At 37.5% G+C, this 21,346-nt stretch overlaps 1 protein-coding gene across 29 annotated transcripts in view; it reads left to right on the plus strand.

Annotated features, from left to right (window-relative positions):
• The window catches only part of DLG2 (discs large MAGUK scaffold protein 2), a 2,097,061-nt gene that overhangs the window by 1,621,591 nt on the left and 454,124 nt on the right, over positions 1-21,346 (plus strand). The gene's annotated exons all lie outside the window — the stretch shown is intronic.

Genomic DNA, 21,346 nt, shown 5'->3' on the forward strand with positions numbered 1-21,346 from the left:
GGCTGGAAAGAAATGAGCTAATGGGAACATGGCCAAAAATTAGTTTGGAGAAGGAGTCAGGAGCCAAATGACATAGGACTCTGTAGGTAATGATAAAGAAGCATAGGTCTGATATTGAGTGCATTCAGAATCCATTAAAGAATACTAACCAGGAGAATGAAATTATCTGATTTATATTAGAAGAAAACCTCCCTGCTGGGTAGAGAAGTAGAGGTGCCATTGAAGAAATGAGGGGAGAGGTTATAGCAGCTGGGATTAAGGAAAGAGGAAGCAGTGAAGAGGAACCCCACCTGAGCTCTGTTTCAGAGCTAGATTCAATAGCCAGTGTTCTGCATGAGGAGCAGGTCTGCTTTAGCCAGGCTAATTTACTACTGACCATTTCTACAGTGTTTATCACCTATAGAGTAATTGTTCAGGAGCATCCTAAGTGTTTGCCACTGTCATTGATGCTTTTTTTTCGCTTGATGTTTACCTTTGTAGATCAGAAATGGATAGAGACTAAACTACTGTTTCTCAAATCCACATGCCCTTAGGCTTTGAAATAGGAACTTGTTCTCCTCAGCATCTGGGGTAGAACATGAATGAAGCTTTTTTTCAAGCATAAAATACATAAAATCTTGTATTTTCTCCTAAAAGCTTGGGAAATATCCTTGTTTGCTTTAATGTATAAGTATTTTGATTACAAATGAAATGATTTTGTCCAAAGTCTTAAAGTGAAATTGGCCCACCAGAAAACTATTTTTTCTGGGGATACTCAGTCCCTGACAAGTACAACAAACCCTAAGGCACATATGAGTAGCCTGGTTTGAGAAGCACAGGCCTAACTTATATAGACTTGTCAGTTATTAATTCTGTGTCATAGAAACAGTCCTTTAATAATGGCTCAAGGTTTGGGGCTCAGTCAGTTGAGCATCTAACTTCAGCTGAGGTCATGATCTCATGGTCATGGGTTCAAGCTCCGCACCGGGCTCTGTGCTGACAGCTCAGAGCCTGAGCCTGCTTCAGATTCTTTGTCTCCCTCTCTCTCTGCCCCTTCCCTGTCCACTCTCTGTGTCTCAAAAATAAATAAATGTTAAAAAAAAAATAATGGCTCAAGGTTTGTGGTCTCCATTAAGGACAGCCTCTTAAATGATCAGACAAAAGTTTGCCTCAGAGCAAATCTGGGCATGTTCTAGCCTCTGTTCTTTTCAACTTAAAATTAATTTCTTGAAACCATTTTTGGATGAACTGGAAAGTTTTTCTTCTGACAGAAATCTCTTCTTACTCATCTTTAACCACGTATAATACAAAGAACTGGCTATGCCCTGTGCAGACAACTGATCCTGCTCTAGAATTAACAGCTGTATAGCAGAGAGATTAGCTGCACTAGCTCTGGAGCCATGCTGTGCAGGGTCCCACCTTGACCACTTCCTAGCTCTGTGACCTTGGGCAAATTATGCATTCACCCTTTGCCTCAGTTTTCTCATTTATGAAAGGAGCAGAATAATACCTCTCAATTTAAAAAAAAGCTTTCAATTGCCTAGTTGGGTATTATCAGTAGTAAAAAACAAGGATTTTCAGATGAACACCACAAATAAAATCATTTTTGGTAAACATCCTCCATGAACTGAAAATGTGGCCAACAATGGTATGTAGCTGTTCAAAAGTTATCTGTGTATACTTTTTTCTCAATTTATGATGCAGAACATTTTATTACAGAAAGTCATGTAGTCTGAATGCTTTATTATGGATCTTCATTTTTCTGGCTGCCCCACCAGCCCTGAAAATCTAATATAGGATTCAGTGGAACCCAATATGATAAAGAAAAAACAAACAACAGCAAACAGAAACCAACCTATCAATCTGACCTCTGTGGCTAAATACAATTATCCTCTGGATAATTTATTGACTTGGCCTTTTTTTATTCATGGTAGCTCTCAACAACCAACATCATGTAGCTTTTTCCCTTAAAAGAAATTCTGTGGAACATGGACAGCATCAAACTCCTCACAGGCTTTATAAAGTACATTATAAAACTTAACCAAATCAAAGATTCATCAGCAGTGTCTCTGAGTAATCTCTTTTGTTCTGTGCCTTGTGCCTGTGCATGACTCCTCTAATGTAGAGCCTGCTATTATAATGTCTCTTTGAAGCCAAATATAGTGATAGGAAGGAGAGAGTGAGGCGAAACTAGTGAGACAGATGGAGGATAAGATAAACCATCAAGTGGAGCCTCAAGGGGAGTTTTCTCTTTATTGATGGTGGCTCCACATAACCATTTTAGGTTTACTTACATAAACCATGAGGCATGATTGATAGTGCTGTCCTGTTAGAAATACAATGAGTGGGTATGCTAATGAGGAAGATGACAAATCTTAATTAAAGGAGGTTCCAAATATGTATTGGAAAACCTGTTAAGCTGCCATTTGCTGTCAGGGAAATGACTTTAATATTAGGAAAAATGAAATAGTAATGAGGATTTTAAACTTGTCTTTTTTAGAATTTTATCATTTCCTGTGTACCTAATAAATCAGCCAGGCATAAATACACAGTTCTAGGCCTTATAATTTTATGGAAGATGGCTATTGCACATCTATAGCTATTGTTGTTATAAATGTAAAATGCAAGTAGATCGTTATTTAATCAATGCCGCATTACATTTTAATAACTTTGGCCTTCAGATGTAGTTGAGACCAAAAAACGATTAATGATGGACAATGGAGAATTTTGGAGAGACCACTGTACAGGCAATCACCTATTAGTTGACTTCTGTCCTTTCATGTTGTAGGAAACTACTATCACAAACACAATGGCTACTTATTTCTGGCCTTTATCTTTATGATATTGAAAAAAGGTGTATATTATGACTCGAGACAAGTAGACATGGCCTCTTCCTCTAAGAGTATTTCTACATTCATGTGTCAGTAATAGTAATAGTAGACAGAAGACAGACGATCCCTAATTGTCCACATCTGGGTGTATACTTTGCAAATTATCCACGCCAGTATTGTAATCCCTGAGTGGTTTCCTGCCATCTCGTATATCATATGCTGCTGTCAGTGAGGTTACCAGTTAATATTAATGATTGCCTTAGCAAAATACAAGAAAATTATGGGATGCAATTCTTGAATTCCATAGATTTATATTCTTATATATCATAGACTAAAACAATTTCCTGAATTTGGGGGATGCATCATTCACTTTTTGCTACTAGGTAATCTAAATTAATCTTAATAGTAAAGCAAGTTAAATCTGAGTATAAAGGGAAAAAAACATTTTAAAAATACTGCTTTCATACATTTTCCCCAGATAGCCTTCTCAGTCTTTATATCTATTCCTTGCCCCTTTTACTACCTCATACTACTCTTTCTTTTCCCAATAAATTCTTATTAGTTTCCCTAATTATAAAAGTTATATATATATATATATATATATATATATATATATATATATATGTATATATTTGTAAGACAAATGTAAAATAAAATAAATAGAAAGAAAAACTAATAAAAAATACTATATTAACACAGAAGGATAATTAATATTTAATATATTTTCTTTAAGCTTTTGTTTTCTATAATTGCATGTTTGTTTATAAAATTTGGATAAGACTGTGTACAGTGGGGTTTTTTTGTTTTCATTTAACATCATATCTTGAGCATTTTCTCAAGTTTTTAAATAGTCTTTAAAAACATATTTTTAGCAGCTATGTAGTATAGAGAAACCATAAATGTTTCCTATTGTTGGACCTTTAGATTGCTTCTGGGATTTTTCTTATTACAGATAATGCTTATATAATCTTTCTGACCGCATCTCTTAATTACATAGTTCTTTAAAATAAATGCCCAGGGGCTTCTGGGTGGCTAGGTTGGTTTAGCCTCTGACTCGAGGCTCTTTCAGTTCAGGCCATGATCTCATGATTTGTGAGATCAAGCCCTGTGTTGAGCTCTGTGCTAACAGCATGGAGCTTGCTAGAGATTCTTTCTCTCCCTCTCTCTTTACTCCTGTCCCCACCCCTCTCAAAATAAATGAATAAACTCTAAAATAGAAAAAAAAAGATAGATACCTAGTTCCTCACCACCTAGTTAGCACCTCACTTGGTTGCCTTATAGACATCACACTTTTAACATTTCCAAAAGCAAACTCTTGGTGTTTGTCTCCAACCTGCCATCCCATGGCAGAATGTGACCCATAATCAAGAGAAAATTCAGCCAACAGAAACAGACCCAGAAATGACAGAGATGATGGAAATGACAGACAAGGAGATTAAAAAAGTTATAAGTATAGCCAATCTCTCAAAAAAGGAGGTAAAGAAATGTGAATGAAGAAGAGAGGAATGGAAAATATGAAATAAACCCATGTTACACATTGATGAAAAAATAGTATCTGAAGTGAAAATGTCAGTATACATACTGTGGAAGAAAGAACTGTGAACTTTAAGGCATAGCAACAGAGCCTATTTAAATAAAATGCGGGAGAGAGAGAGAGACAAACTAATGACTTGTGGCACCAGGAAAAGCAGACATTGAGGTACCAAATAGTCAAAAGTTTTTGACATTTGATTAAACTTATAAGCATATTGGCCTAAGACTCTCAATCTAGCCAAAAGATATTATGAAGAGAGAACATAATAAAAATAGATTTCTTATCAGAACTGATGCAAGCCAGAAGAAAGTAGAGCATCTTTCCACCTCCGGGAGTGCTGACCCCAGGGTTTGTAGCCTCAGCAGTAGCAGAATAGAACTTTCATTACTGAGAATAGGAAGCCTTGAAAAAACAAAACATCAAGATTGGGGACAAACCTCAAGAGTTGTTCTGGGAAGTGTTAAACATGCAATGTCTATAAGGCAACCGAGCAAGATGCTGATGAGGCAGTGGGGATCTGTTAATTAGCAAAGCTGTAGTGTGAGCATGATCAGTCTGGTTCCAGAGTCTATATCTTTACACTATTAAAGGTCATGCAGCCGGTGTATAACAGGATCAGGATTCAGACTAACTCCAAAGCCTGGTTCTTTTTGCTGCACTACATGGGTAGCATTATTAGCTTTAAGGTTTCTTGAATCTCTGTGTTTCAATTAGTCTTTGTTGTTTTTGTCCATGAGGATAGAACTAAAGCTTTCTATTGTGGCCCCCACCCAGCAACACTTACAACCTATTTGGGGAAGGTAATCAGTTTCTCAGAAAGAAGTGAGGTCTCCTGGATTGTGTGATTCCAAGCAGGGGTTCAGTCTGTAATGCCTATTATTCTGGCTATAACAGGAGACCCCATATGGTTATCTTAAATGAGCATTTTAAGGCCTCACTGAAAGAGCTTTGGAGGCCCTGTATGTGTCTGTGTAAAGATTTAGATGTCAGCCTCCTCCTCGATGTTTATAGATTAGATTCACCTGAAGTAGAATGATCTAAATCCATTCTCATGTAGACTGTGTCCTAATAGAAATGCTGTCACCTGATCCATTGGCATCTGCTATTTTGCTTTATGTTTTTCCCTCCTAATCTTTTCCTAAAGTCTCATTTGCCATCTTGAGACAGGATGAAGGCAGAATGAAACAGCTGAAATAAATGTGATAGCCAGAGATTTCAGAGCCAATTATGGAAGGCCTTGCTCTGAAAGTGACAAATCCAGAATCCAGGAGCTAGGTAGCACCTTGGTTAAGAGCTCAGATTTTGGAGTCGAAATAACTCTGGGTTCACCACTTACTAGCAATTTGACCTTGGGTGAGTTATGTAACCTCTCTGTGTCTGTTTCCCCATCAATGCCTGTATTATGGGTTATTATCGGGATTAATGAACTAATCTATGTAAAACACTTTGAATAGAGGTTGGCCTAAAATAAGCTGCATTCAGGTTAGTTATTATTGTTATTATTATTGTTACTATTATTATTACTATTATTATATTAGTATTAGTAGTATTGTTATTAGCATTGACTTTTAGCCCTGGACACCATGGTAACGTGGTGATTATAGGGCTGGCTACTGTTATGCTGGTAGCATTGCTGGTTGGGGATGGTAGATGAGGTTCAGGAGTGAAGGAAGGGGAAATAAGATTCCAACCAACCTGACAAAACATAGATGTACACTATCTTTACACTGGCCTTAAGGGGTAGATTTTGAAACTTTATGTTGATTTGGTGATGTTTCCTTTATATTTTGGTGTCTTTTAAAAATATGTATTAATCCCCATTAAAAATAATCTATTCAAAACAAAACCTATGTATTAAAGTCCTATAAAAAAAGCCTAAATATTAAACTGTGTTTTAATTTAAGCCCTCTTAATTTAAAAATTCTAAAATGTTCACTGAACATAAATATATACCTACCCAAGTACTCAGATTTACTGTGCAGACACCATAAAACTTTTTAAATAAATGCATTATTTACTTGTACATACTTTCATGACTTGAGCACGGAAACCAAGCATATACAATAACACCTATTATGTTGTTTCCCAGTTCCCAGGGCTAGTATTAACTCCATGGCTTCTCTGTATCATATGAGATGGCACCATGTATGGTTGGATAAAGTTTTACATACAGTTAAAATACTGAGTGTAACTCTGATAAAGTAAGGCTGATTTTAAATTTATGAGCACTAAGGGGAGATATGTAGAAGTTGCAACTGGGTGTGAAACCCATAGTGAGAAGGTGATCTACCCAGCTAACGCAAAGTAAGATCTTTGCCAGAATCACTGTCTTCTGTAGCTTAGACAAAAATACTTGGTTAAATTAAATTGCTAATAAAAAAGTTAAGTTGAATTGATAACAGAAATTAAATATATATATATATATATATATATATATATATATATATATGGTAAAATAATGAAAGGTAGTACTTCTTGCCTTTCCCTGAAAAAAGAATATTAACATTTGCCCTCTACATACAGGTAATAATGTTTATCGACTGAATGTTGTCATGTCAAAAAATGTTAGAGCAATATTTGTATTCTGCAGTATTGAAAGAGATAATGCAGTTCAGAAATGTGACTAGTTCATACCTTTCTCAGAAAGAGCAGGTCTACTATCTAAAATTATAGTTCCAAACTCTGACACCTGAGAAATTTTTGTAACTACAGAGCCCTGAGCTCTACCCCAGATATACTGAATCTGACTGTATCCAGGGATAGAGCTCAGATGTTAGTATTAAAAACACAACCAAAGGGGCGCCTGGGTGGCGCAGTCGGTTAAGCGTCCGACTTTAGCCAGGTCACAATCTCGCGGTCCGTGAGTTCGAGCCCCGCGTCAGGCTCTGGGCTGATGGCTCGGAGCCTGGAGCCTGTTTCCGATTCTGTGTCTCCCTCTCTCTCTGCCCCTCCCCCGTTCATGCTCTGTCTCTCTCTGTCCCAAAAATAAATAAAAAACGTTGAAAAAAAAATTAAAAAAAAAAAAAAAACAAAAACACAACCAAAATCCTCACAGGTGATTCTGATTCACGGGCAGGTTTGGAGATCACTGGCATGAATTCATTATGTCTTTGATTTCAGAAAAATCAGGTGACCAGGAGTAAAAGCAAAATGGAGCATATTGGAAGAAAACTTGGCCAGGACTTTTTCCCTTAGGGTAGATTTTGATAAAAACATTGGATGACCCTAAATCACTGACAGTGTTAGTGACAATCTGCAAAGAAAAGGTATTGCTCTTTGGTTAGTTAAGCAAGAGTTACCAAAAGCAGAATTTGTTCAGATTTTGCAATTAAAAATGGCAGCTCTTTAAAAACCACCTATTGTAGGTATGCATTTTACTCTATAAACACATTTAAAAAAATTTTATGTTTATTTATTTTTGAGAGAGTGTGCATGCATGTGTGAGTTGGGGAAGGGCAGAGGGAGATAGAAAATCCAAAGTGGGCTCCATGCTGTTGGCAGAGAGCCCAACATGGGGCTTTCAAACCACAAGATCATGACCTGAGTCAAAGTAGGAGGCTTAACCAACTCAGCCACCCAGGCGCCCCACTATAAGCACATTTTTTGAAAAATGGCACATAATTTTATTTCCTTTAAAGCAAATTACATCTCATAATAGGCCTCTATCATGCTGCTTTTCTTCTTAATTTCCTCCTAAAATATCAATATTTTAGGAGCTCAGACTTTTGAAAAACAAAAACTGGGAAGAGAGTTTCTCTGGGAAATTCTGCATTACCTTTTATATTACCTATCTCCATTGAGACAAGAGAGCACAGAGGTCTGAGTATCTGCTGCAGACATGGGGAGGAAAAAACATAATAAATTCAAAACACAAATTAGTATTTCAATCAATTATCCTTCCTTCCTCCTTTATTATTTACAGTGCTTCAGAAAAAAAAAGCTTACGTTAGTGCAGTTCTGAAACACTCTGTCCCCTAATCTCCCTTTTCTGCAAAACAAATTTTGTTATAAAAGAATGTTAGATACTTCTAGGTTATTTAAATTCACATCTATCTGCCACGTTACAGCACAATAGACAATATCCTATGACTAGATGCACATCAGGGTTAGGAGTAGCTGTTCATCGTCTCAGATCTATCCACATGCCAAATAGATCTTGATCTTTATCAAAATGTATCGATCTAAATTTCTCCCATCTGCTGAATCTTTCCTGGGTTGGTTAGATATAGTAGATGGAAGGTTCAGTATTACTGATAGTTTAAAAAAGAAAAAGAAAAATCTCCTCCATCTGTTTTCATTATTGCTGTATCTTCATTCGTTCCAGTAGTTCATTTACAAGCACTTCTTACTTTCACTGGATATACTAGTCCAGTTAGGATATCTCTAGATTCCTCCAGATAAGCCCAGAGGCCTATCCCCAATGGACCTCAATGCCAGTCACTTCACTGCTCTGTGTAACTTGTTCTCTTACTCAACACACTGGATATACTTTGGCCAAGAGTGTACAAGGGGAACTCTCTTAAAAGTCCTCAGAGCATGAACAGGAATTCAATAGACAAGATTGTCTTGAAACTGTGTTTGACAGGGAGGGAGAAGAGGTTTAGGTAATGATGAGAATAGTCTGGTAATGCCGAGGAGTATGGTTAATGTTGTCTAAGTTCTACCAATGCCAAGCATTCTGATAAGTCATTTGAATATTTTTTTCCTCTTTACCTTCACAGTAGGGTTGTCATGTGCTATTTCTCACAATTGCACTAGGCTGAAAGTCAGAAAGATTAAGCAGCTTGTCTAAATCTGCACAACTAATAGGTAGTAGAGTTAGGACTCAAACTTGGTCTGTGTTTCACTAAAATGTGTTACCACATAGGAGATTGAATATGTGCACAACTCTTCAAATACACATAATCCACTTAATGTCCCCAAGATTTGAGGGAGTTTATTTTGTTGATTAAAATAGAAGCTCTCCTATAAATGGGTCCATACATTGTGCATTGTTATATTTTCAGAATGTCTTCCACTTTCCCCCTTCATGTCTCCGTGTTCCAGTCAGCTTAACTAGGTAGGTAACTAGGCTTCACCAGCCTCCCTGCTTGCTCTTGCAACATTCTTGACCAAACATGCTTCCCTCAGCCACCTCCATCTCCATTTTCACATATTTCAATCCTAGTCCACTTTTCATGGGCCAGCTCCAATAACTCCTGAGAAGATTCTCCATGCTGGGTATCATTTCCCCTTAACTGGAATTCCCAAGACAGTCTATCTTTTCCTCCCATCACCGCTAACCGGTTTTGGCCTATTTTATCACACACACACACACACACACACACACACACACCCTCTCTCTAAAGCAAAGTGATACTTGGGGAAACAATCTATTTCTAGACCAGAATTTTATCATCCACATCACCTACATTAGTACATAAAAATAGTTATTTACTGAGCATCTACCAAATGGCAGTGATTTGTTAAGGCTTTGCACAGAGTGTCTCATTTAACCTCATAGCAATCCTATAAGGTAGGTCTTAAGCCATTTTCTAGATAAGGCAGCCAAGATACAGACAACTTAAGTTTTAACTTCCCCAGCCACACAGCTGAGTAAGCGGCAGAGCAGTCTTATTGCCTGAAGTCTCCTGCTCTTTCCACCATGTTCACAGCCTCTCTGTATATAAGTACATAAATAGATGTTAGATGAATAAGTAGAATAAGTAAAAAAACAAAAAACCCCCAAAAAACTACAGTTGCTATTAATTTGTTTTAATTGTCATCATTTCTATAAAAGGATCCTGGATAACACATAATTTCCCTGAAGCCAACTCAATCTTAACTGGAATCTTCTTAATAAATGAATATATATTTGCATAACTGAAGGCATTTGAGATTCTGACCAATTTACATAGGGTAAATATGGTGATGCCAGTTAAGCCACCCTGTTAGTCACAACCAATGACTTGTATTGCTGCATTACCACACTTATAATACCTTGTTAGTACCACCATATGCCATAGAAATAAAAGTTGCTCATAATTAAAGAAAAATTAGCCCTCAAGTGGGGAAATTTGTTTTCATTTGAGTTGTTTGTGAATGTGTAGCTCTTTGGGACTGAAATGAGTAAGACCCAACATAAACCCCTCATAGTCCCCTAGAATAGAAAAAAAAATGATAATAATTTTAAAATATAGGAAAATATAATTAAGGAAATCAAAATTACCTATAATTCCACCACTAAGAGAAAGCACCATTAACATTCCAGTGACTTTTCCAAACATACAGATAGACATACAGATATGCGGCTCATAAGATTGGCATCATGCTACATATACAGATTCATGGCCGATTCATATGCAGATTCTCAGCTTCAGTGATGAATAAATTTTAATGTCATTTAAGAACCTTTTAGAAAACATGTAATATTGAGAGAAAATAAAAATTTTATGTGACCATATTTCCCAAAAATGATATTCAGCAAATTCTCTGGCATATGCTTCTAATTTTTTTCCTCATTACCTATTATATAAAATTGGGATCATACTTTATCTTATTTATTGTTTACAAAAACTGGATGAAGTTTATATACTATTTTAACCTGCCTTCTTCAGTTAATTATATGTTGTGAATGTGTTTCCATGTCATCAAATCTTCTACAGCAATATTTTTAATGCCTACATGGCTATTCAATACTAATGAGCATACATGTTTTTTCCAGTGTTTTGCTTTCACAAATTTTGTGACAGTGATAATCTATGTACACCTATTGTATTCAGTTTTACATTGTTTTTGATGTTTACTTATTTTTGAGAGAGAAAGTGTGAGCAGAGGAGGGGCAGAGAGAGACGGAGACTGAGAATCCGAAGCAGGCTCCATGCTGTTAGCAGTGAGACTGATATGGGGTTGGAAACTCCCCAGCCATGAGATCATGACCTGAGCCGAGGTCAGATGCTCAACTGACGGAGCCACCCAGGTGTCCCTGTACTCAATTTTATAGGAGTGATTCCTGTTTTTTTTTTAATTTTTTTTTTTCAACGTTTTTAATTTATTTTTGGGACAGAGAGAGACAGAGCATGAACGGGGGAGGGGCAGAGAGAGAGGGAGACACAGAATCGGAAACAGGCTCCAGGCTCCGAGCCATCAGCCCAGAGCCCGACGCGGGGCTCGAACTCACGGACCGCGAGATCGTGACCTGGCTGAAGTCGGACGCTTAACCGACTGCGCCACCCAGGCGCCCCGGAGTGATTCCTGTTAATGGGAGTTCTGGGTCATAGGTTCAGCAGTTTATACAACCACCACTGCATTTATTAGAGAAAATATAGATAGTGCTTATGTGTACTAACTTGGAAAGATGTCTAATTTGATGTAAATCTAAAAAAATTAAAAGCAATAGCATAATAATAGGTATAATATGATCTAGATCGAATTAGTATCTAACATTATATATCTGCATATAGTTTTGGGCATAGATATAAATTAAGGCATAGTTACAGACCTATAATGTTGAGCACTGGGAGTACAAAAATAAATTAAGCACACTTGCTGATTCAAATGAATTCAGTAAACCAAAAGGAGAGTCCAAGTCAACAAGTAAATGTGTGTGAATGTACCACAGTGTGAATGTGTATGTTTCAAGGCAGAATATTGGCAATGTAAGGGACTTCAAAGGCAAAGGGGCTAGCTGGTCGTCAGATAAAATAATGATGGCCAGTTAAATGTGAATTTAAACTGAATTTAAACAATGATAAATAATGAATAGTTCTTTAGTATAAATATTTTCCATGCAGTATTAGCATTTATATTAAAAATTGTTCATTGCTTGCTCAAAATTCAGATTTAACTGAGCATCCTGTATTTTTATTCACTGTATCCAACAACCCTGGGCATGACCTTAAACATGATTTTATCATCACAAGAGGAAATCCTCTCTTAAGAATTAATTTACATCCACAAAAGTGACTAGAAATGGACCTGTAAACCAGGTCACTGACAGATTTCCTGTTCAAATACCAGTGATGGTCGTTTACTGAGTACCTGTGAGGCACTGTGATAAGTGCCATTTAAGTCTCATTTCATCAAATAGTCAGAAGGCCCTAAGAGGTAGGCACGATTCTTGCCCACAGGGGGAGAAACTGAGGCATAGAGGTAAACAAGTTGCCCAAGATCACATGGCTTGTAAAAGTGATGGGGCCTGAACTTGAATCTAGACAATCAGACTCAGTTTGCTCCCTTTGTTCTATTGTCTATTGCCTTTAAAATAGGAGCTGGAATTGCCAAGATGACCAAGAATATCATTAGACCCTGGGGGGGGAGAGTATTTGCTAGAAAAAAAAAGAGTTAAAAAACAAAACAAAACAAAACATACTGGTACATGCCCACGTTTTGCAGCCAACCTAGGTTCAAAGCCCAGCCCAACCACCAAGTCAGCTACGTGAGGACACACAGTCAGTGCTAAGCCTTGCAGACAATAGTATTATAAATGTCTTAGGGTTCTTGGGACGATGACATGATATAGAATATATATATATATATAGCTATATATATAGCATATGTGACACAGGGCCTGCCTCCTAGTAAGTTCCCGAGATATATGTAAATAGTATTTTTATCATTTAAAATACATCAGAGTGCAAAACCAAGTGGTAACCATTAAAAATATACTGTATGGGAGGGGTGCTGGGTGACTCCATTGATTAAGCATCTGGCTCTTGATTTGGGCTCATGTCATGATCTTGTGGTTTATGATTTGGATCCCCTTCTTGGGTGCTGTGCTAATGGCACAGGGCCTGCTTAGGATTCCTTCTCTCTCCCCTCTCTCTGCCCCTCCCCTGCTAGTGAGCTCTCTCTCTTTCTCCTTTCAAAACAAATGAATAAACTTAAAAAAAAAAAGTTTAAAAGCTTTAAAAAATTAAAAAAAAAACTCCCATACTGTATGGGAGTTTAGAAAAGAGAAAAATCTACAATTAGTTGTGCGTCAAAAGGTTTTGTGGAGAAAATAGGAGTGAGCCGCTTCTTAGGAACCAGGAACAACTGATGTATTACATATGCAAATATAAGGTTGGTAGAAGGGGCCAATATATGTAAATTTTGAAGTAATGTGAAGCATCAACTCAACGGTATTTATGACCTCAGTCTATGTCTTGGTCTGAAATCCCGGTAGAAGTGCTTCTGAGAAGGCAGTCCTCTCTAAAGACAGCAAGGCAATGCTACAGCAATCTCTTGTTCTTATGGATGTCTTATCCTTCCTCCGTGGCCACAAGACAATCTTTATAACCTGCTTGCAATAAGAGGCCCAGAAGAGTAAATGGTAACAGCTGCATGAGATAGAGGATAATGTACCATTGCAAAGGGATGGGAAAGAAATCCATCTAAGTGATTTGGTTAAAACCACATCATCCTTCCCGTTGATAAGTACAGGATTATATTTGAACATTATTTTTCCTTCTAGGAGCTACTGTTTTACTCAAGCTGAGCTTTCTTCCAGTTAAAGGTGTAAAGTATTTTCTCCCCTACAGAGTCTGTATTAATAATGTAAAACTGGCATACAGAAATATATAGTGAAATTAACATTTTGCATTCTATTTTAGAAGATATGATTTGGCTAAACATATTCAGAAATGTTTATGTAGGTGTGAATTTAAAAACTCAAGATCTTATCAGATCCAGAAACCTTTGGTTTAGATGTTACAAATATAAATAATCTGGAAGCCTCTGAGGAAAGAAAATGATTATTGTAGAGGTAAATATTTAGTTCTGTAAGATTATGTTTTAATACCATGATTAATAGAAAGAAACCCTAGGGAGATAATTCAGCTTTGGACCTTATTTTGGGCACCTTTGTGATGTTTTCCTTATTTTTTTATTATTCAGACTTTTCTCTTTTGTTTACAAATTTGCATCCAAAGAATAGCCTTACTTTTTTCTCTGTACCATTTTTGAACAGTACTAGCTGGAAATATGAAGGTGTGTTTACTTAGACATCAGGCCAAATCTAAGGACAACAGCGGAATGGAATGCCCAGCTCACCTCAGACCACTGTGCCCTGCCTGCATCTCTATTGAAAGGGCAGAAACAAAAGGGTCAGGTGGCTCCTCCCCCAGCGAATGGACAGGGTGTGTACTTGACCCAAAGTATGCCAATCCCAAGGATAGCCAGTGACCAGCAACATGATTGAGTAAAAAAAAAAAAAAGTGAACTGAGTCTATCAGATTCTCTCTCGGCGATTTTTAATTGAAAGGCAGCCTGAATGCACACCTATCAGTGAAAAATGAAGCTAATAGGTAATGATGAAAAGGAGGCCACAGGGTCTATCATGAGCTGTGTGCAAGTTGATGTTATTAGGAAGCAGAAACTCAGAGCAGCAGGAACAGTGTGATGGAGAGTGTCTCATTTATAAAATGCCAGTTAGAGAAGGTCATGGCCAGAAAAAGGAGAAGGAAGTAGCACAAAGAGAAAAGGTGTCATCTTGATGGGGATGCTCTAGATAACAGTTCACTATATCTCACTCTTCCAGAGCTGTGCCATTTCAGCTTTTCCTGAGTTTCCATGCACATGTCACCTGCAGTAGCTCAAATAAGTCTCTCTGCTCCTTGCAATCAAATTTCCTTGCCAACAAGATTTTGCTCAATTAGCAGAGGGAACATTTTATCTTATTCGCAACCATATATATGTGTGTGTGTGTGTGTGTGTATGTGTGTGTGTGTGTATACATATACATACAATACCTCTCTCTGGGCCTGGTACAGAGTAGGTTTTTGGTAAATATTTATCAAATGAAATGAATGAATGTACAAAGGAACAGTAAAAATTATTGAAATTCCATTGCATTCAGTGGGAAGAGCAGTAACTTCCATGACTTCCCATCACCAGTGGATATTACACTTGTACTCAAGACCTACATACCTTCTCAAATTTGTCTCCTACTCAAGCCTTTTATAAACTTCCTGAATGGGACATGTTTTTAGATTCCCTTTAACGTTGCATGTGCTATGTACTTATTACCACTTCCTAGAAACCCTCTTTTAACCCGCCCCAATCCCTACTCTATAAGGCAGTTTCTTTCATGTTTTCTTAGTTTAGGAGAATTCGGTGTTTTCAAGTCCACTGTGTCCACAGTCCCATTTACAATTTTGCACCACACTTTATTCAACATTGTAAAAGAAAGCATTTTCCTATATCATTAGAATTTTTTTGTGAATCTTTAATGGCTAAACAAGAAACTGTCTTGTGGGTATATCTTACATTTTACATCTTTTGTCTCCTTTTTGGACATTTTGATTATTTACTTTTGTTCTGATTTTTTCTTATAACAAACCACAATGAGTTTCTCTCTGTGGAACCGTGTGTCCACATTTTTATTTTCTTATTGGGATTGCACACTACAAGTAGAATTGCTTAACCAAAGGGCAGGATTACTTCTAAAACTTCTGAAATATGTTGCCAAATTGCTTTCTTGAAATGTTGTAAGGGAGTTTAACACTCCATAGCACCGGCAATATGAGTGTCTGTCTCGCCATGCCACAACTAAATTGTGACTTACCGATTTTAAAATCCTTTATTATTTTTAAACAAGCCAAGGGGTGCATAGCATTTAATTTGCATTACTCTTATTCCTAGTGAGGTTAAACATTTATGTTTGTATGTCTCTATGTCATTTGTATTGTTTTAGTGATTGGATGTTAAATGCCTTTGTCTATTTTCTATTGAAAATTTAGGATTTATCTTACTGAATTGTAGGAGCATCTTAAAAATACTGATAAATGTACTTGAGAAGATGCTCTCCCAGCTTATTGCTTGTTTATAACATCTTATTTTACTTCAGTGGTTTTAAATTTTTATGTAGTCAACTCTCTCATCTTTTATGCGATTTCTTCCATCTATTTTATGCTTAGAAAATTCTTTTCCATCAGGATGCTAGATAACTATCATAGATATATTTTATCATATGAATTCAATTAAAAAGAAAAAAAATCTCTAAAACTAGATTTACAAAAATGTAAGAATATAAACACTGTGGTAGGACGTAATGAACCTTAAATAATTCAAATCTCAAAAGCCTTTGGTCTAGCCATGACACTGACTGTGTGCATCTTAGATAGTATTTGTTTCAAAATCTTTCAGAATGCCACAAAAATACTACTGTAGCTGGACACACTCACCCAATACCAAGATATGGTGAGTCCTGTCCTCTTTGGAATTGTACTTGTTATACACACCATCGTCAAGGTCATCAACTTTCAACTTCTTATTTCAATAAAACACTGAATGAACCATTTATAACCCACAGTCATGAGAGAGCCCAACTTTGTTGAAACCCAACAATCTTTTGAAGAAATAAAACACCTTAATAATTGAAAGCTTTCAAAATGACTTTAAATGGTGCAGCTTGGGCTCTCCCATTTCTCTCCTCAGTAAGCAAACATAATAAAATATACTGAGAGTGATGTTAATATATAGAAAATCATGAAGTGATCCTACTTTCTGTTTTTAAAGGTATATATTTATAGGTTATGGTACATAGACTATTGCCAATAACAAATTACTTATGTCCCAATGATTTGACATGATACCACAGCCATGAATCATACAGGAAAACAGTTCACTATGAAGGTGCAGCTACAAGTTAGAGTTGGAGATGATATCTTGTTAGAGACAATGAAAATAATTGAGAAGTTCAGGTGAAGAGTGCATCAACCTGAAGGGCTATGATTGAGGATCAATTACCTTTCCAATATCAGGAGCAAAATGAGTCTTTAGAAGGCAAAATTATGCAGTACCTTTGGTGGTACTGAAAACCACAGATTGCTACTATTTTGTTTTACTCTCTTGTAGAGAATCCACAAGACATTAACCAGCTAATTGGTGGACTACCTGATAGGAGAGCCTCATTCTCAGAGGCTAGGCAGTCCTGTGCACATAAGTGCCTGAAAGTAATAATTGAGACAAAAACAGAATAAAATGGTGATTACCAGGAGTTGGGGAGGGTGAATAAGAGTGATAGTATTTAAGGGTACAACCCTGTAATGAGTGGTAAATAAGCCGTAGAGACCTAATGCAAGGTATAACGAGTATAGACAGTAATAGTGTACTATAATTACATAATGTGATAAATACCACTACATCAGTAATCACATTACAGTATATCAATGTATCAGAGTAACACATTGTGCAAAATGTTACATGTCAAATTTATTTTAAAAAATAAACAACAATAAAGATAATATTGGCTACTATTTGGTAAACTCACACTGAGTCCCATGCACTGAGCTGGGTGCTTTATGTTCATTCTTTGTTTCTCACACCCGGCTCAAGCCAGCATTACTCTCCCCACTTTACAGATGAAAATGCTGAGTGAGGGTCAGGGAAGTTAAGAAACTACATTGGGTCACCTGGGTGGCTCAGTCAGTTAAGCATCTGACTTTGGTTCAAGTCATGATCTCACAGTTTATGGGTTCAAGCCCCATGTCAGGCTCTGTGCTGACAGCTCAGAGCCTAGAGCCTGCTTTGGATTCTGTGTCTCCCTCTCTCTTTGCCCCTCCCCTGATCACACTCTGTCTCTCAAAATAAAGGCTGAAAAAAAATTAAAAAAAAAAAAAAGAAATTACAGACCACTGAAGGTAAACTTGGAAGAGCCATAGTGAAACCTAGCTCTGTTTGTTTCCACTCACCACACTGTTTTGTAATAACTTACCTCTATGTATAATTTTACAGCTTGCAACTTTGTTGGTATACAGAGAAGGCATTTTAATATCATTAAAATAAAGAAGCTATGTTTTAGAAAAGTTAAGGAAGTATAATGCAAATAGGCATCTAGTCAGAGGCAGAAGTCCTGATGGTACTTAGAATTAGGTGGATGAAGGGGCTCTTACAAACGATCTAGACCAATTCATTCCCTGTATCTCTCTATTTTATTCTTTAAGCTGTAATAGCACCTTCACCAAATGGCTAATATTCTTCTTCTTGCTGCTCAGTGTAAGAGAAGTCAGCCTCTTCTTTAATCCTTCTCATTATAATGTCCAGTTTACCTGCTGGGCCATGTAGTTCACAGCCTGGTTCTGTATTCTCTTTTATCCCCTAATTACTTTTAGGCTCCCCACAATTTTGTCCTTAAAACCAATTATCCCAGGCCTAGAATTCAATCCTTTTTTTTTTTTTTTTTTTTTGCTTACTTCTCCAATTCCTTGGCCCCAAAACACTGTATTGTATGTAAAAGGGGACATGGGGCACCCTTGTAAGGTTAAAAAACAAAAAACAAAAAAACAAAACCTTTGCCTCCAAATTATCCCAAGTAATATACCAGATGCTTGAGCACCCAAGCCCTTAGCATTCCAGCAGCCATCATTATATGGTGTGGTTCTGTGACCTGTATAGAATATAAGCCTGGATGCTACCTTTCCATTTAGAGCTGCCAGGGAAGGCCACAGCAGGATAAGGGTTGGAAAATCTAAGCAGTTTTCAGATTCATCTCTATCATTCTATATGACAGATTTATGGTCAAAAGCATTCAGATATATAACCCAAATCCTTCCTACTGCAATTTTAGACATTTTTTTTTGAGAGAGAGAGAGTGTGTGCGCAAGAGGGAGAGGGGCAGAGAAAGATGGGAGGACAGAGGATCACTGCCGTGAGCCTGATGTGGGGCTTGAACTCATGAACAGTGAGATCATGACCTGAATCTAAGTTGGCCACTCAACCAACTGAACCACCTATGTACCCCTTAGACTCTTCCTTTTAACTCTAGCTCAGGAAAAGAGAATAAAAAGTACCAGTCCTTTTCCCCACCCCTCCCCGCCACAGATTTGTTTCATTCCTATGACAGTACCTCACTCATACATTCTTACAATCAGGAAAGCTATATAGAAACAAAGATAAATGAGATTTGGCCCTGATCCTCTGAGAGCTAATAGTCTAGAGAAAGAGGCAGCCCTGTGCACCAAATATAACAGTATAATGAGGGAAAGGCCATGCCTGAGACGGCTATTGGGTTTTGAAAGCAGTCTCTTTAATGGAGACTGGAAAACTCAATAAAGTGAGTCACTGTTACTGTTATTTCTAAGGGAACAAAGTCGTATCCATTTGAACTACCTTCAGGTGCTATACAGAGGAGTATTCACAATCACTGTCATCACTGTGTTAAACATTTATTGTCTCTGATATGGAGTTCTGACTAGGGTGAAGCAAGTAAAGTACCACATCAGGCACAAAATTTAAGGGGGCACCAAAAAACTCTGTAATTAAGATAATATTTTAATGCTAGGGTGCCTGGGTAATTCTGTCGGTTAAGTATCTAACTCTTGGTTTCAGCTCAGGTCTTGATCTCATGATTTTGTGAGTTGGAGCCCAAAGTCCAGCTCTGTGCTGACAGCGCAGAGCCTGCTTGGGATTCACTCTCTCGCTCCCTCTCTGCCCCTCCCTTGCTCACATTGTCTCTGTCTCCCTCAAAATAAATACATAAACTTAAAAAAATAATTTTATGCAATATTTTAGGAAATAAAATTAATGCAGAAGAATTCATAATGAATAAAATTTTTTTTTTTAACGTTTATTTATTTTTGAGACAGAGAGAGACAGAGCATGAACGGGGGAGGGTCAGAGAGAGAGGGAGACACAGAATCTGAAACAGGCTCCAGGCTCTGAGCTGTCAGCACAGAGCCCGACGCGGGGCTCGAACTCACGGACCGCGAGATCATGACCTGAGCCAAAGTCGGACGCTTAACCGACCGAGCCATCCAGGCACCCCATGAATAAAATTTTAAAGACAGGATCAGTTAGGTATTGGTCTCAGGTACTCTGGAATCACATACGGGGTAAAGGTTTTATCTTTGTCTTTGAGTGGCATAATTTGAGGTGATCTGAAAAGGACAGTAAAAACAAACAGAGTGCCTGTTTTATTTTTACTCTTTTGATTATAAGCAAGAGATATGACCTAAGCTCCCATAAAGGAATATGGTGGGAGGTGGTAGTTGATTTTCATCATACAAGTAATATCATATGGGAGCCAACAGAGAAATTCAATAGCATGAGCCCTAATAAGCCCCTTAGACAGTAAACCCAGATTGTTTTCTAGATTCAAGGAACCTCTAGACGCTTTGGCAACAAAATTTGGGAAGCTTCCGTCTGGCTCACTATAAATAGTGGACACAGCTGCAGCTACCCTCTACACGCTACCAGCTGATAATTTCTTTTTCTTCCCCTTTATTCACATTTAATAGCAGAATCCAATGGACCTAGGCTTTTTTTTTTTCCTCCCCAACCCTAGCCTTGCAGGTCCTACAGGTTCTAGATGCAAAGGCAGAGTCACACTCCAGGTCTAAGCTCTTTGGCTAAGTAAGGGACTGAATCGGGTTGGAGTCAATGGGGCAAATGGGAAGAGGCAGTTGCAGACAGGGTAGTTTTTCTTAGAAGAGGGTTAGATGAAGCACCTCTGTCTATACCATCATTGTGGATTAACAATTGAAAATGCCAAGGAAGCTGAACACATAGCAAGTGCTAATGGACTTCAGAGAAGAGAGGTCGCCAAGGGCCAGGGGTGCTAATTATATGCTATAAGAGCCTGCAATTATAAACCCATAGATATGCAAATAAATGCTGATGGCTGAACACTGGAGACTATAAAGCCATTTATCTATGGCCCTGATAAGTGGACAGCAAGATAAATGATTTATTTATAAATTCACTTAGAGATTACACTAATATCTCTAACTAATTTTCCCCTTTTCTGGGGGCATTAACAGAAAGAAGAGAAACAGGAGGTGCCTCAGATTGGATTTTCATATTCATTACCTTCTGACCTAGGCAACTTTGGAGGTTTATAATAGGATAAACAGGCTCTTTCAATTTGTGACTGGCTAAGTCACATTGCCTGAAGTCATTTCGCCATGGCACTTCTTCACTGAATAAATGTGAAGTGATGGTGGCATCTGTTCCTGCTACCCAGATTCCAATAACAGCTCATAACCTGGTGTTTCTTGTCTGTCTGGTGGAGAGGTCACAGAGAATATGCACTGCAGGGAAATGC

This window comes from Neofelis nebulosa, chromosome 10 (genome assembly GCF_028018385.1).
Source record: "Neofelis nebulosa isolate mNeoNeb1 chromosome 10, mNeoNeb1.pri, whole genome shotgun sequence".
Lineage (NCBI taxonomy): Eukaryota > Metazoa > Chordata > Mammalia > Carnivora > Felidae > Neofelis > Neofelis nebulosa.